Source organism: Myxine glutinosa, chromosome 1 (assembly GCF_964187855.1).
Source record: "Myxine glutinosa chromosome 1, kmMyxGlut1.1, whole genome shotgun sequence".
NCBI lineage: Eukaryota > Metazoa > Chordata > Myxini > Myxiniformes > Myxinidae > Myxine > Myxine glutinosa.
Window position 1 is genome coordinate 242,587,988 of NC_136261.1, and position 18,400 is coordinate 242,606,387.

At 40.4% G+C, this 18,400-nt stretch overlaps 1 protein-coding gene across 2 annotated transcripts in view; it reads right to left on the minus strand.

Annotated features, from left to right (window-relative positions):
- The window catches only part of LOC137435446 (muscarinic acetylcholine receptor M1-like), a 249,870-nt gene that overhangs the window by 89,512 nt on the left and 141,958 nt on the right, over positions 1–18,400 (minus strand). Inside the window, exon 2 of one of the 2 annotated variants that reach the window (XM_068129249.2) lies at positions 5,161–5,287. The exons of the other annotated variant lie outside the window; for it this stretch is intronic. The gene's annotated coding sequence lies outside the window, so the exon portion shown is untranslated. The remainder of the gene's footprint in view (positions 1–5,160; positions 5,288–18,400) is intronic. 2 annotated transcript variants of the gene reach the window in all.

An 18,400-nucleotide genomic window follows, 5' to 3' on the forward strand; every position in this document is an offset into this window, starting at 1 on the left:
TACACACACACACACACACATACATACATACACACATACATACATAATATACACATACATACATACACACATACATATACACATACATACACACATACATAAATACATACATACACACATACATACATAATATACACATACATACATACATACACACATACAGACACACATACATACATACATATACGGTATACACAATCCATATTCATGCATGCAAACAATTCATCAGAATGATCAAAGGTTTGTCATCAGTCATTTATTTATAACTAGTGTGAATAAGCTCACTACGCTCGCCTCACCACACGTCACCACAGAAACACACATGGGCTTGTTTTAACTGAGGTTGATGACTGGACTGAACTTGGGTTGCTGTGTTGTCATGATTTACACCAATCATAATACAAACATTTCTTTTGTACAAATTCATTTGTAATATTGGTGATATTTATTTATTTGCAATCAAAAAAGGTCCAAGTGGCGTAAAGCTCTAAATGATGAAGTATTCAAGCTGCCTGATCTCTCAAAAGGGTGAAAGTGGTCTAAATGGCGTTAAGGTATAAGGCAGGGGTCAGCAAGTAAGTTTGGCCTCGGGCCAATTTTTTTCTAAGCCACTAGGTGGCGGCCCAGAACATAATTAATGGCTAATTTAAGAAATTGATTGATAAAAAAATTTAACTGGAACTTGCAGTTACCGACCGCCTTCTAAGACACGCATGTGTGGGTGATGCAAAGATTGGATTTCCATATTGTAAATAATAAATGTGTATCATTTTAATTTTGAGGACTGACTGCTTCTCTGTAACGCACGACACATCATCACCTGGACTGACCATTTAGCGGAGCCAGCTTATTCTAATAATTGTTTGGCATACATTTACCCTCAGTATTATTCACTGTAAAATGTGAGTGTTAATTTAATTCTGAGAGTGACCAAATGGACCCTCTTGGGTCCATTTGTTCACTCTCAGAGTTAAATTAACATGGATTTTACTGTGTTCATTGGCCTCAGTGACCCCGCTTCTCCCACACGTACAACGTAGCATTATTATTGTTTTGATTGTTTGTGCGCTGAGGGTACGCTATTACGTTGTCTGCAGCCTACTTGAGTGTGAAGTTAGCTAAACATTTAACCTGGTAGCTAGCAAAATAAAAATGTCAGGACTTCTGTCTGATCGCTTTTATATGTGTTCGTTGTTCTGTCTGGTGAGGTGTGTGTGTGTGTGGTGTGACCACGTGTGTTTGTTTATGTTTCTGTCACCATGTGCGTCTTGGCTCCGCCTAACTCTGTTTCTCCTGTCATTGCAGGTTGGCTACTTCCACATTCCTTTCAATCTCCCCCGTGCAATTCCTTTCAATCTTCCCCGTGCATTCCATGTCCAATCACACGTCTGTCTCTCATTTGTTAATTGTTTGGTCTCAGCTATTTATGCGCCCTCATTCTGTCTGTTCCTTGCCAGATCGTGCCTGTATTTCTACCGAGCCGTTCCAGCGTTTTTTCCCATATTGATTCTCCTGTTGATAACCCGTACCTGTTTTCCGACTACGTTTCTGCTTGCTCTGCTACATTACCTGTGCCCGTGTTTGACCCTGTTTGTCCCTGGATTATGTTTGCTTGCCGCCTGGATTTCCGAACTCTGCCTGTCTCTGGATTATTCTATTGCCTACTGATTTGGACCCCGTTTGCTGGCGATAGAACTTTGACTGTGCCCCGGCTCTAAGTTTTGGATTACGGATTTACATTTACTGCTGTGATTTTCTGTTTGTTTATTGATTTATTGACTTCCTTGAATTTTCCTGACAAAATGTCGTTATCCAAAAGTCTAAAGAGGAAAGTTGACAGTGAAAACAGGACATTCAAAGAAGAATGGAAAGAGAGCTATGCGTTCATCCCACCTAGTTTTGTCAACGCTAAACCGTTGTGTCTTATCTGCAACGAAGTTGTCGCTGCTTGCAAGGAATATAACATTAAACGGCACCACGAGACGAAGCATGGCACCTTCAAAGTGGCTTTTCCGCTCCAGTCAGAGGCATGAAAGCGCAAAATTGATGCACTGACAGCAAGCTATGTGCACAGCAGCAAGATACTAGTGCAAGGCCTCACATCCCAACAGAAAGTGACAAGGGCGTCTTGGGTGCTCGCACGGCACAACAGGCCGTTCACTGATGCAGAGGTTTTCAAGGAGGTTATGGTGACAGTTTTGGAGGAACTGACAACCGACAAGTCGATGGATGGTATCATTGCCTCAGTGAAACAGGTGCCCCTCTCTGCGAGGTCCACTACCCGCCACATAGAGGCACTGTCGGATGCTGTGCAGGGAGTTATTATCGAGGGTCTCAGTCAGGCCAATTACTTTTCCCTAGCCATTGACGAGAGCACTGACAACACAGATGTAGCCCAGTTGTGCGTCTATGTTAGATATGTTGATGGAAAAGTGTTCAGGGAAGAGCTGCTGTCTCTTATCCCATTAGAAGGGCACACCACTGGGGACATTATATTTACTAAACTGGAAGAGTTGTTTAGGCTTCATTCATTGTCATTTGAGAAGATTAACCTAATCGTGACAGATGGGGCTCCTGCTATGGTGGGAAAGCGCAGAGGGCTGGTGAGCAGGTTGAAGGAGCTCGCCCCCCAAATGCATGGGCTGCATTGCCTCATCCATCAGTGTCCTTTGCGCCAGACTCAGTGGTGAGCTAAAGGAAGTTATGGATAAAGTGATGCGTGTCATTAATTTTGTCAGGGGTATATCAAGCACCCAGCATCGCCTTTTCCGACAACTTGTGGCTGAGTCAGAAGAGGCCACACATGATGACCTGCTGCTACATAATTACGTGCACTGGTTGAGCGAAGGTAAAGCGTTGGACCGCTTCTGTGCGCTACTGGATGAGGTCAAGGCGTTCCTTAGATTGAGCAAGATTAGGGCAGCAGCTGACCACCTTGCCCTTTTGGGAGACGAAAAGTTCATGTCCAATGTTGCCTTTTTAGCGGATATATTTGTCCACCTAAACAAGCTTAACCTACATCTACAGGGGAGAGGCAAAACCATAGTCGACATGGTTGAAAAGCTCGAATCATTCACGAGGAAGCTGGAGTTGTTAGAGTCAGACATATCAACTGGCAGGCTCCTACATTTTAGTACACTGAAAACACAGGCACCGGGACAAGTGGCAGAGTTGATGGTGGACTTCATCAAGCAGCTACAGGTCAACTTCACTTCGAGGTTTGAGGACTACTCTATCCCAACGGACATCATTGCCTTTGTATGTGACCCTCTCACAGTCCGACCAAGTGGAGACTTCTCCTCCCTGGCGAAAAAAATTATACCCTCTTTGGATGAGGCTGCATTACAAATGGAGTTAATTGATTTCCAAACAACCTCCCTGGTCAGCGATGCACTCAGAAGTGCGGAGTCGGTGGGTGCCTTTTGGGTGGCATGCTCAGAGGAGTACAGCATGATCAAGAGACTCGCATTTTATGTGCTCACAATGTTCCCTTCCACCTATACATGCGAGTCGTCCTTTTCAACAATGAATGCGATAAAGACGCACGAGAGGAATCGATTGAGGAATAAAAACCTGGAGAACTGCCTGCGGATAAAGTGACGTCCATATCACCAGACATCCAAAAAATCGTGACCCATGGAAGATGCCAGTTTTTACATTAAGTGAGTTGTCGTTGGGTTGTGTATTTAATAGCCAAGTTGTATTTTGAATTTAGTTAATGAATGGCTCATTCTAATTCGTATCCCTAATGTTTGAATTTTATATCCTAAATTTTTTTCGTATAAAATTCGTATCCTAAAAATAAAGTTTGAATGATTAACTGAACTGGTGTTATTTTTTTCATACCACACACCACATGTCGGCTATTTCAGCACCCGGCGCTGTCCACATCCTACTTAATGACTCCATTATGAGGGGTTCAGCGTCACAGTGCAGCCCGCTGCCTGTTTCGTGATTGTCTGTGCCTGTCATTCGTATAATAAGCATTTTTCAGGTGGGGGTAGAATCTCTATTTGGACATATATAGCCTATATGTGGGACTGTCCAATATTGTAAAAAAAATATTAATAATATATATATATATTTTCAGATTATCAAAATAATCTGCTGGGCCAGATATTATTGCTGGCGGGCCAGTTCTGGCCGGTGGGCCGCCTGTTGCCGACCTATGGTCTCAGGGGTCAAAAGGGACTTAAGGGGTGTAAAGATTTAAAGGTTACAAAAGGCTGGAAGGATGAACAGATCTAAAGGTGTCAAAAGTATTGAAAGGGTCTTAAAGGTAAAAGTGATCTTAATGGTCTTGGGGGTCTTCATGATCTTGGGGACTAAAGGATTTTATGGGTCTTCCAGGTCTTCAGAGTCTTTTGGGACTTTTGGTTATTTTGGATATATGGGGTATTTTGGGTCTTCTGGGTCTTTAAGGGTCTTCGGTGTAGTTTGGGTATGTTGGGTGTTCGGGGGTCTTTAACAGTCTCTGGGCTCTTTTTGGTATTTTCGGTCTTTGGGGTCATTTGGGATCTTAAGGGTCTTCAGGGTATTTCGGGTCTTCATTGTCTTTTGGGTATTTAAGGGTGTTTTGTATCTTCATGGTATTTTGGTCCTTTTGGGTATTTTTGGGTCCTTGGGGGTCTTTTAAATCTTTGGCGTTTATTTTTTTGGCATTTATGTTTATTTAAATTATACAATGGACTACAAAATGCAAATGTTTCATGATATTTGTTATATTATATCACCTTTATCTATCAATATTGTTGAAATGAAGATAAAAAAGCTGTTTGTTGAAATATGTTGAAAAAGTCAAAACTTTACATGGGGTGTACTTACTTTTTCACGAGACTGTATATATATCAAATTATCAGTCAAAATTACATACAAGTCTGTTTATATTTAGAGGTAGTCCAGGCACCTTCAAGAATCAAGATTTTATATATATTGAGAGCACACAACAAAATATACTACGTACTGTACAAATACACTTCTTAAAGTTCTTTTCATTTCTCATTCTATTTAACATTCCTGATGTTATTATATTTCCTGATGTTATTATATTAGTTCCTAGTCAAGGAAGGTTCTCACCAACATGTCATATCATTGCTGCCTGATTTTAGCCAATGTTGCTTTCCGACAGTTGGGATAAGTACGGCGGTGTTCAGACACAACCTGAAGTAAGAAATGGAGTTGCTCCTCATCCTTGGTAAGGAGCCGGTTGTAACTTTTCATGAGGGCCACACCTCGTTCAGCGTGGTCATTTTCGACCTTCAACTCCCTGATCTGTTTCACAGCAGCTCTGTAGCAAAATCGATAACTTTATCAGTCACAGGGAGAATGCGGTCTTTGACAGATTCATCAGAGAGACCAGAGATGAATGCATTCTGGTCAATAGAGTCCCACTTTGATTGGAATCTCTTAAACAGAAGAACCAGAAGAACCAGGTCCAGAGGTGCTCCCCATGACTGCTTTAAATGCTGGGGCAAGCAGCAGCTCCATAATGTGGTGACGACATGCAAAGTACAGCAAGTCACGGCCAATTTTTTTTCCAACAGAACACATGCCCCATTTCTGTGTCCTGTGTTTGTAGCAGTTGTGTCAAAGCACAGAGCTACCACCTGATCGGTGACACCCCACTCTTGCAGTGCTTTGAGTACTGAATTTTGAATACATACTGTATTATCTGTGATATGTATTTTTAGTGTTACGTGACCTCAATCACTTGGCCTATAGGGGGAAATGTTCAAGGGTGCTGGACTACCTCTAAATATTTATGGATTTAGCTGGCATTTGGCCTGCTTTGTTTGTAGGGCAAATGGACCAGTTGTAGAGGGTGAAAGCTTACCATTGCAAACTTTAAAAAATAAGGGCCACACTAATATACATACATACATAAACACACAAGCATAATATATTCATATACCATTTATATTTATATAAGTATGAATACATTTGTAAATGACATATAAAGGTAGAATGAATGAATGAGTGAATGAGTGGGTTACGGTTAATGATTTGATTGGGTTGATGTTGAAACATTCTTTAATCATCAAAATTTATGCCATGAGGGATTTTTGTCCGAAGTTTATGTATCCAAAAGGACTCACGTTTCAGAATCGTGGTGTGTGATCGATTTGTGATTGATTCAATGGGAGAGATTTGAATGTCATTTATAGAGTGATCCGGTTGATTAAAGTGTATCATGTAAGGTAGAGATTTGCCCTGACTGGTGTGGAAGTTATTGATTTCTGACCGGGTGTTATTAAATCGTGTGTAGAGTGTATTCTCAGTTTTTCGAACATATTGTTTGGTGCACTTTTGGCAAGTGATTAGGTATATGACCCATGTAAATTTGCAGTTCATATAGGAGGTGAAGGGGAATTTTTGTCCAGTGCTAGAACTACAAAATTTGTTTCCTTCGAGTAAATGCTTGTGAATAATACATTTGTTTGCTGTGCATTTATAGAAGCCAGGGATCCTAGTTTTTGTTGTGGGGCTGTGGGTGCTTTGCTTTTACCAAGAGGTCCCTGAGTGTCCGACCACGTCGAAATGATGTTCGTGGAGGTTGAGGAAATGTGGTGCCGAGTGTTTCTGATTGATGGAGGAGAGGAAGGGCCTTATTCAGAATACTTGGCAATTGGGATGAGGTAGGAGAGTAGGTGGTTACCAGTGGGACACGGTTAGTTGCAGGTTTGGGTTTGTAAGTCAGAAGGTCTGCTCTCAGTATGCGTTCTCGGTATGCATCTCGGTATCTCGTCTCGATATCTCGGTATGCGTCTCAGTAAAACGCATACCGAGAGCAGATCTTCTGACATATTTAATCTCCCGATTATTTATTTAATACAAATGAGACGCCCTGCTCGTACTGTGGAGTTTCTACTATTTTTCACAGTTATATATATATATATATATATATATATATATATATATATATATATATATATACTGTATATATATATATATATATATATATATATATATATATATATATATATATATATATATATATGTATATATATATATACAGTATATATATATATATATATATATATATATATATATATATATATATATATATATATATATGTATATATAAATATATATACATAGAAAAAATAATACATATATACATAGAAAAAAACCGCATCCAACCGCATGCAGAACGACTCCATATAATGAGTGGATACCAGAGATAATGTTACCGTGTGGCAGGCGGTGCTTATCGCTCCCATTAAGGTACAGCACAGCTGGATGGGATACCTTATTGGTGCTTCACCACTCATGGTATGAAGTCGCATAACGACTGGTATATAACCGAAAGGTTTTCAGAGGCATAAGTGTATGCAGGTCTCACTGTGTTGCCCTGATGAAGCCCCAATAAGAGCGAAACCAGGTCGGTAACTGTGAGTTTTTGTATGCACTTATGACAGTATCTGAACTAAAATCGAAATTACTCTCTGTCGAATGGCTCCTATGGCTCCTTTCTACTATTTTTCACAGTTATATATGTGAAATATATATAACTTGTAAGTACACCCTTGGCTAGTAAGTAGTAAGTAAGTAGTAAGTACACCCTTGGCTCTAATAGGTGGTATTGTCCCCTTTGGCAGAAACAACCTCAAGTAGGCATTTCTTATAACTGTCTCCCAGTCTCTGACATCGACTGGGAGAAATTTTTGCCCACTCCTCCATGCAGAATTCTTTCAGCTGTGTGATGTTTGAGGGGTTTCTTGCATGCACAGCTCGTTTCAAATCCCCCCACAACATCTCGATGGGATTTAGATCCGGGCTTTGACTTGGCCATTCCAGAACCCTCCATTTATTTCTTTTCAGCCATTCCTTGGTGGATTTACTTGTATGTTTAGGGTCATTGTCATGTTGCAAGGTCCACCTTCGATTGAGCTTCAACTTTCTGACAGATGGCCTCACATTATCCTCAAGCACCCTGTGGTACAATGAAGAATTCATAGTGGATTCTATGATGGTGAGCTGCCCAGGCCCTGATGCAGCAAAGCTGCCCCAAACCATAATATTTCCACCACCATGCTTTGCAGTTGGTATCAGGTTTTTGTGGTCAAATGCTGTCTTTGGTTTTCGCCAAACATGTCTTCTGGTACTGTGGCCAAATAGCTCTACCTTTGACTCATCTGTCCAGAGCACATTGTTCCAGAAGTGCTGGTCTTTGCCTAGGTGTTCATTGGCAAACTTTAGTCTTGACCTGATGTTCTTTCTGGACAGCAAAGGTTTCCTCCTGGCACACCTCCCCTGTAGATCAAATTTGTGCAGCCTCTTTCTAATGGTAGAATCGTGCACTTTGACATCAACAGTGGCAGCAGCTACCTGTAGTTCCCGTGATGACATTCTGGGGATCTTAGAGACTTCTTTCAGCATCTTGCGGTCTCCTCTGGGGCTGAACTTACTGGGGCTGCCTGGCCTGAACAAGTTGGCAGTTGTTTGGAATCTTCTCCACTTGTCGATGATCTTCTGGACAGTCCAATGATTGATTTCAAATTGTTTGGAGATCTTTTTAAATCCCTTCCCAGACTCGTAGGCATCTATAACCTTCTTTCTGAAGGCCTCAGAGAGCTCTTTTGTTCTCGGCATGGTGACACCGCACATCAACAACAAAGAGCAAACCAAACTAAATGTCTGAGGTTTAAATAAGAGAGGTTCCTCCAAGATCCTCTCTAACGATGTTTTAATCATTTGCACCTGAGCTGATGCACCTGATTCTAATTTTAGGTATTTGAAGTAGTGATAAATGTAGGGGTGTACTTACTTTTTCCACATGCGAAATTTGCATTTTTGTTTATTTAAATTATACAATGGACTACAAAATGTAAATGTTTCATGATATTTGTTATATTATATCACCTTTATCTATCAATATTGGTGAAATGAGATCAAATAGCTGTATGTTGAAATATGTTGAAAAAGTCAAAACTTTACATTTAATTGGGTGTACTTACTTTTTCACATGACTGTATAACTGTGAGAAATAGTAGAAACTCCACAGTACGAGCAGGGCGTCTCATTTGCATTAAATAAATAATCGGGAGATTAAATCAGACGCGGACGTAGCTTCAGGATGGTCGAACTTCAATTCTCGACAAGCATTCGACCAACAAAGGTCTTCTTCTTAGTCGTCCCCAAGTTCAGCGGAAGATTATATATATATATATATATATATATATATGTATATATATATATATATATATATATATATATATATATATATATATATATATATATATATATATATATATATACACACACTACACATCCTAATGTGTGCATTAAATACTATACTTTGTCAGCAAACCAGTTTCCCAAGTAGAAAGAAACGTTCGTGAATATCTTGCTAAAAGGTTGAAATTACAAAATAAAAAGGAACACCAAAAACCCATTTGTTTACCATCAAGCAGTGATGTGTTTGCCCAGGCTATGGACCTAATGAACATTCTTCTTAAGACAGCATTACCACTGGACCAGATTCTGGTTCTGAAATTCTAAGGCATTTTATATCACAAGCTTAAGAAAGAAAACACACAACGATCTGCACTTTCTGCTGCAATAAAAAGTAACAATCTGTGATTATTTGTGACCTTTTCACAGCGTTAGTCATTTTGCTTGGTAATGTTTGGAAGGAACGAGGAGGTATGTTAATTAATAATAATACACAAAGAATGTATGTTTCTTTCAAAGTGGAGAATCGAGGAGATTTTTGAGACAAAAAATTGAACATTCACAGGAATACTGGGGAGTATTTTATTGGTTCACGAGTTATCAAATGACCACTATATTCATCATGTGTGTGTGTCTGTGTGTCTGTGTGTGTGTGTGTGTGTGTGTGTGTGTGTGTCTGTGTGTGTGTGTCTGTCCGCAGCATAACTACCGGATGATATCATCCGATCTTGATGAAACTTGGGTGGGAGGTTGATATCATGATCTAGTTGTGTCCTGCCTAGAGTGGGCGTATTGCGCCCATTGTGGGCGGAGCCACGCCCAAAAAAGATATATTTTAGGGGGTAATCGAGTTCAAGCTACATCTTCTCCGAGGGGTTTGGTGGAATCTGACAGGGGTTTCGATATTTATTTAGGCCAATGTCATGTGTCTAGCCCGATATATATTTTTTTCATTTCATTTTTCACCGAATTTTCGGTATTGTGTAGCTAACTAACCTCATAACTGATTACACATTATTTTCTATCTCATTTCAAGGTCAGTAACCTTCGTTTTGACATTTCCAGGCCTGGCCTGTCCGGGCCTGTTTCGGTAATAGTCCGTCCTTTGTCATTGAATACAGCTCGCTCTTGAACCATCGTCTCCTGACTTGTTTTCATTACAATTTAGCACGATAAAATAACTCAAAACATTACGGAGACAGAACCAAGCAAAGGAAATATTGGTTGATTGGCAAATCAGTGCCCCTGATGTCAGAGTAAAAAAAAGATGATTGTTATATTGAAGGGTTAATATTGTCATGTGTATATACATATACTAACTAGCAAGGTACCTGTGCCATGCATGGGTCGGAAGCCAAAAGCAAACAAAGAGTGCGGAAAAAGTGGATGCTAAACCATGGAACCAATATATTCCACATTCCTGTGCCACCTTCAGTCGCACATCAGACATGGACAGCCGGTTCGTGAATGACTTGGGCAAAAAACGGCGAATTGGAAACGATGAACCAATAAATTCCACATTCCTGTGCCACCTTCAGTTGAACATCAGGCATTGACAGCAGATTCTTGAAGGACTTGTACAAAAAGGTTTACTTAAAAAGCAAATGGCTTGGGCAAAAAGGCGAAAGCTGATGGTTCTATACCCAGTCAGTGGTGAATCTGCATATGACGAATCCACGAATGTCACGGTTAGAAAGTACAAACCCTCACTTCATTTCCTCATTCATATTTAATCTCAATATCTCTATTTTCATTACAAACAGCATCATTCCAATCATACATTAACACAACAAACTACTGTGTTAAATCACGATTGTATTGAGATATTATCAAACCAGTCCATTGCAGTCATATGTTCACTTCCAGATTCGGGAGCAGGTCGTTATCAAACCAATTTCAAAATCATAATTTTATTGAGGAACTTATGAAACCTCCTACCTCTCTTACAACATCTGCTGGGATCCCAAAACCCTCCACAGAAGGTTTGGCGGGCTAGCCCCAAAACTGAAGGAGTAGTTTCAGGACGGACGGACAGACAAGACACTCCTGTAAAAAATAAAAAAATAAAAAAATACACATATATATATATATATATATATATATTGTTGTAGTTGTGCCATAAAGGCAAACTCCCTATAGTTAAATTGCATGACAACATGTAGCCTGCATTAGTTAGTTATTTTCTATTGAATGTACAGATTAGCCCCTTCCCATTGTGTAGCAATCAAAGCCAATATGCGTTGAAGTTTCAGCAGAATGTCAAGCCTTCGTGTCGCTGGGAGGAGTCATAACACCGGATGTACAGGGAGGCGTGGCCATTAAGATGTGCAGAGAGGCGTGGCCAGAAGTACAGGCCCACGTGACAAGTAAGGGGGCGGGACAACCTGTCTCCATTATGCGGCAAGCCCCAGCCAATGGGAGGCTCTGAGCATTTCAAAGGGCGTGACCAAACCTGATATTAGCCCACGCACAGCGCAGTATCGATCTCTTTCACCCGGGACTTCAGCGAGGACACACCTGAGCTCTCTTTTACCTGGATTTCGCCACGCCACGATCTTTTCTCTGTTCCTCCGCTATTGCATTCCTTTCGCCACGACCTCCTGCTCTTGATCTTCTCTCGTGCGTTTTGGACTTTCATGGAGGACACACCTGGACTCGTTTGCCTTTTCGTATCTCGCACGACACGTGCTTGGCCTTTGTTCCTCATCAACACCAAGCGTCTGCGCTAATCTTTTGCAATGAAGTTGTCTGACTGCGTGGCAGCTCGTCTCAACTGCACTGAATCTACCTCATCCAGGCTGCACGCCTCACGATCGAACTACAACACCAGACCACGTGGTCACCAGCGGAGAACCCCAGCACGGACATCGGTACGGCCTTTAACCAGTGCCCTTTTTGTCCCTGTGAGTGTGTCAGAGTGTGAAGGTACCAAGTCGGGGTTATTATTAGGTAAGGAATATTAAGGTAAATCTTTGTCTGTGCTCTGTGTCTTGTACGAATAAAAGGCTGTACATTTGTTCTTTACTTCCAACCTGTGCGGTACGTCCTTTTCACTAATTGGCCTGGCACCATTCGAAACCGAATTTGGCTCGAATCGGGTCCATAAATCTTGTTGGGGTAAGGCCACTTTTCCACACCGTGCAAAACCACTCGGCATTCCAAAAGGTGTGGGAAAGTGAGGGTTCATCCCTCGTACCATCTCGACCTTCTTACCGTAACAAATTGGTATTCAGGAGTGGGGATTCGGTCATACCATCTCGGCCCCCCTCTCGGTCGTGCCCTGCGACCTTGCCCATAACAATATATATATATACATATATATATATACGTATATATATATATACATTGTCAAAATGTGCATTTCAATCATGGTGAGCATTAAATTGCCATTTTACAAATTACACATCAACTGCTTTAAACAACTATTGATATGTAGTTCTGGCATAGAAAATAAAAAAATATAGTTGAACAAGTACAGATACATTCAAAGTACACCACCCCCATGCCAAATAATTAAATATCTTACAGTGCGGCATTACCGGGGTGCAGCTCACAGAGACTGCATTGGGAGGGAGAGGTGTACAACAATTGTTTCATTAAATGCATAATTAAAATCAATAAAAGATTACCATAAAATATTTTCTTAATCAATTGGCTAATAGCATAACTAAACCACTAGCGCTTCATCCGAAGATGTATCTTTTAGAAATGTAATTAAATAAGTCATTAATAAAAAATTAAATAATTAATTGATTAATCAATAAATAATTAATCGATTAATTGATTAATCAATAATTCAAAAATATCCTTTACAGACAAATCACTTGGTTATTGTCATGTCCAAATATCAGCTTCCCAGCTCAAAAGGTGCCTAAGATATTGGCCAGATGAGAAAAAAAATAAAGAAATGATTAATGAGGAAAATAAATAAATAATAATCATAAAAAATTAAAAAATTAATCAATTGACTAATAGAACGCATAAACCACCACCATTTCATCAGAATGTGTAACTTAAAAAAATTTTTTAGTCATTAATCAAATAATTAATCGATTAATTGATGAATTGATAAATAATTAAATCCAAAATAGACTTTGCAACCAAATCACTTGGTCATTGGCATGTCCAACTATCAGCTTCCTAACTCAAAATGTGCCTGAGATAATGGCCAGAAGAGAAAGGAAATGTATCAGTACTTAATTAATTGCTAATAATTAAATAACTCATCAATTGATGGATTAATCATAAAACAAAAAATACTGTTTTTGACAAAGTACTTGGTCACTATTGTGCCGAAATTTCAGCTTCCTCGCTCAAAGGATGGCTGAGATATCGCCCGGACAAACAAGAAAGAAAACAAACAAGAAAACGAACAAGAAAACAACCAGAGTGAAAACTGAGTACCCCTTTTCAGCGTGCGTCATTGCCGAGCCCCCTTCGGTGCCCAGCAATAACCTTATGCAGCGCTGGGAGATGGCAAAGGAAAGGAGCGGTGTACAACAAGTTGCTTGAGCGACTTGAGCTACGTGCTTTTTGACGCCTGAGTACAATTAAGTAATTATTTCAATTTGAATGGACCTGATTAAGTTATGTTTCATACTTGATCATTATGTATCATCAAATATATAATATAAAATTAATGTTGAATAATTAATGTGCAATTAATGTTGAATATACAGCACATACAGGGTGTTTCAAAAGTCTGGAATCAAAGGGATATTTATTTTACAACATTATTATAATAATTGCTCAAATTGTGAGCCATTGACATGCATGCACATATCGATTCTTGTATGAAGGTTTCTTAAACACATTTATTAACAATGACACATCGACTTTAGCACATTCGTTTCTGATTTCATTCTTTAGATCTTAAATAGTAACCTGGTCTCCTCGAATAAACTAGGTTTCATGTGATCCCAATGGAAAAAGTCAAGTGGTGTTAAATATGGACTACAAGGGGACCAATGCATCATGTTATATCCACCATGTTCTATCCAGCACCACCTCAAATGAATCGTCTCAAGAATTATATATAAAACAAGCATTCTGAGTATTGCGCTGTAATACATGTCCCCTACCGGCAGTCTGTCGTCCGGAAAACTGTTGGGGAAATTACCAAAGTTCAAAGTGCCATAACTTTGTCAAGAATGATCGAAACGTCGTGAAGTTCGAACTTCATCTGTAACTTATCATGAGGAAACCATGTACCAAGTTTGAAATCATTAGCATTAAGAGTTTAGAAAAAAAAAAGTCCGAAAAACTGTTCTTTGCGTGACGGACGGACAGACTGACAGACGGAGGGACGGAGTGCAAACCTATAGTCCCCTCCGGTGTACACCGGTAGGGGACTAATAACATGAACGAAGACAAGCCCTTCTGACCTGATGGAAGCATCATGTTATCACATGCCATGTGTGCATGTGCATCACTTCACCTCCAATTCCGGATGGTTTCTGCAGGCCACACTGTCCACACGAGTCTATTTTAGAAAACGAGGATTTCAAAATGCCATGTGTTGTTTGATGCCATGTTGCCTTTATCGGGTCGGAAGGGATTGTTTTGGTTTTATTATAACGGCCGACCACAATCCTACCTCCTGACTGATGTGCAGAAAGGCAAAGACAATGTGCTCCGACGCGATCTGTGCCTTGCTGCTTCATAAAGCTAGAGGGTTTAACATGTGTATATATACAGCGCCTTCAGAAAGTAATGTATTCACACCCCTTGACTTTTTTCACATTTTGTTGTGTTACAGCCTGATTTTAAAAAGGAATAAATTGAGATTTTTTCTCTCTGATCTACACATAATACCCCATCATGTCAAAGTGGAATTTTCTTTTTCGAAATTTATACAAAATAATAAAAAATGAAAAGCTGAAAAGTCTTGAGTCAATAACTAGTCAACCCCTTTGCTATGACGCTCCAAATTAAGCTCAGTTTCCATTGATCATCCTTGAGATGTCTCTAAACCTTGATATATATATATATATCAAGGTTTAGAGTATATGTATCTATATATGTATATACAGTATATGTGACTGGCCCTGACAAAAGCAGACACTTGGGGGCAAAAATCAAAATTGAGATTTTGACATCATCTGATTCCCCATGCTTTTATCTTTCATTTGATATATACATTATGTTAATTGGATGAAAATTAACGAAGTTAGGGTATTTTAATGACAATTATATTTTCGTTTAAACAATGGAGATAATTTGGTTCAAAGTTCACAATACAGTTCACACGCACAAAGAATGTGCACAGTCGTGGCTACAAATATTGGCACCCTTGAACCTTTTTCAAATATTGTACCAGTTCTTCCAGAAAAATTGTTGAAATTAAATAATTTTTTGGCATTGTATTTCTTTTTCTGAAATACAATTTCTGAAATACAAGGTATTGTATTTTGGTATTGTATTTGTATTTCTTTGGTTTGCAGTGGAACATAACCAAAAAAGCTGAAAAAAATCACTAAATATTGTCGTATTCCTCACAGAAATCCTACCAGTTTCACCTTGCACCATCCATCACCAACTCAATGAAAGGGGTTCTATTGTAGGAGACCCAGGAGGACCCCACTGCTGAGAGAGCGACATAAGAAAGCCCAACTGGAGTTTGCCAAAACACATCTGAACAAACCAAAATCCTTCTGGGAGAATGTCATGTGGACAGATCAGACCAAATTAGAGCTTTTTGGTAAAGCACACCATCTCTATGCTAACATAAAACAAAATGAAGCCTTCAAAGAAAAGAACACCTTCCCTACAGTCAAACATGGAGGAGGTTCAGTGATGTTTTGGGGTTGCTGTGCTGCCTCTGGCACTGGGTGCCTTGAATGTGTGCATGGCATCATGAAGTCAGGAGATTACCAACGCATTTTGGAGTACAATGTTCAACCCAGTGTCAGAAAGCTGGGTCTCCATCGAAGGTCATGGGTCTTGTAGCAGGACAATGACCCCAAACACACTTCAAAAAGCACCCAGGAATGGATCAAGACAAAACGCTGGATTGTTCTGAAGTGGACAGCAATGAGTCCAGATATAAATCCCATTGAACACCTGTGGTGAGATCTGAAAACAGCAGTTGGGAGAAGGGACCCTTCAAATCTGTGAGAGCTGGAGCAGTTTGCACAGGAAGAGTGGGTCAAACTGCCAGCAGAGAGGTGGAGGAAGCTCATTCATGGCAATAGGAAGTGCTTGACTGCAGTTATTTTGTCCAAAGTCTGTGCTACCAAATATTAAGTCTTGGGTGTCAATAATTTTGTCAATGCCATTTCTTTTTTATTTCCTGATTTAAAAGGATATATTAACCTCTGAATCAAAAATAAAGGTTCTGTAATATTAACAGTGAAATAAAGAATTGCGGAGACAAAATATTCTTGTCAATTTCAACTTATTATTTGAGAAAATTGTGAGTTATTTGAAAAAAGTGAAAGAGTGCCAATACTTTTGGCCACGACTGTATATATACTGTATGTATATATATATATATATATATATATATATATATATATATATATATATATATATATATATATATGTATATCTATCTATAATTCCAGTAATCTCTGTGTGTTTGTTTGTACGTTTGTCTGTGACCGCTGTTTCTCGACAACCACGGGTCCGATATACTTTAAACTTGCCAGGTATATTGCTGGGGACCCGAGGATGTGCCTTTTCAAGGTTTCATATTAATCGGACAATTACTTACCGAGCTATGTCCAAAAAACGATTCAACCAATCAGAGAGCAGCGAGCTATCGCGTGTGCCGAACGTGGCGGACACACTCTGCCTCGGATGGCACATTTGAGAGCGTATTCATTTATTTCACGTTTGCAAACTATGTTGCCGCTATGTTGGCGTTAAACTATGTTTTAAAACTAATAAAAACCATTTCATCTAAATAGAGGGGGGGGGGGGGGGGATTGTCACTGTACTCACAAGCCGTTCGCCGTTCGCTTTGGCGTTGCGAATGGACCAACACATTTCATGGACCAAACCATTTCATGTAAAGCGTTCGCCGTTCGCTTTGGCGTTGCGAATGGACCAAAACTTTTCATGAACCAAACCATTTCATGTAAATAGAGGGGGGGATATAATTTTAGATATAGATATAGTACGGGCATGCCCTAGTATGTATATATATATATATATATATATTTAAATCATACCTCTCTGACAGACGTCAGTTCATCTCCATCAACAACTGCAAATCCCCCACTGCTCCCCTCCCCCAAGGTGTCCCCCAAGGTTCAGTTCTTGGCCCCCTCCTCTTCATCCTTTACCTGTCCCCCCTCGGTCACTTAATCCGCCGTCATGGTCTCCAATTCCACTGCTTCGCCGATGACATCCAGCTTTTCATCTCCACCAAGTCCATCTCCACCGCCACCCACTCTATCCTGACAAACTGCATCACTGAAATAAAATCCTGGCTTCAAATCAACTTCCTCAAACTTAACTGTGATAAATCTGAAATAATCATCATTGGCCCAAAAACGCTCACCAAGTCCACCCATAACTTTGCCCTCAACATCGACGGTTTCCCAGTATCCACCTCCCCTCACATCCGGAATCTTGGCATCATCTTTGACCAAACCCTCTCCTTCGACAAATACACTAAACAGATCACAAAGACAGCCTTCTTTCACCTGAAAAACATCGCCCGTCTCCGTCCATCCCTCTCCTCCGTGGCTGCAGAAACCCTCATCCACGCCTTCATCACTTCCCGTCTGGACTACTGCAATAGCCTCCTTTATGGTTCACCCTCAACAATCACCAATAAACTCCAATACATTCAGAACTCCGCTGCCCGTCTGCTCACCCATTCCCGGACCCGTGACCACATCACCCCCGTCCTTTACAAGCTTCACTGGCTCCCCATCTCCCAGAGAATCCAGTACAAAATCCTCCTCTTGACCTACAAAGCCCTCCATAACCTGGCCCCATCCTACCTGGCTGACCTCCTCTCCAGACACACTCCCACCCGCAACCTCCGCTCTGCTGGTACCAACCTCCTGACCCCCCCCATCCGGACCAAATTTAGATCCTGGGGGGACAGGGCCTTCTCCATCGCTGCTCCCACCCTCTGGAACTCGCTACCTCACACCATCAGAGACTCCTCCTCACTCACCACATTCAAAACATCACTCAAGACCCACCTGTTCAACACTGCATTCAACATTTAACCCACAGCATCTAACCCCTGACTATCTCCTCTCCTTCT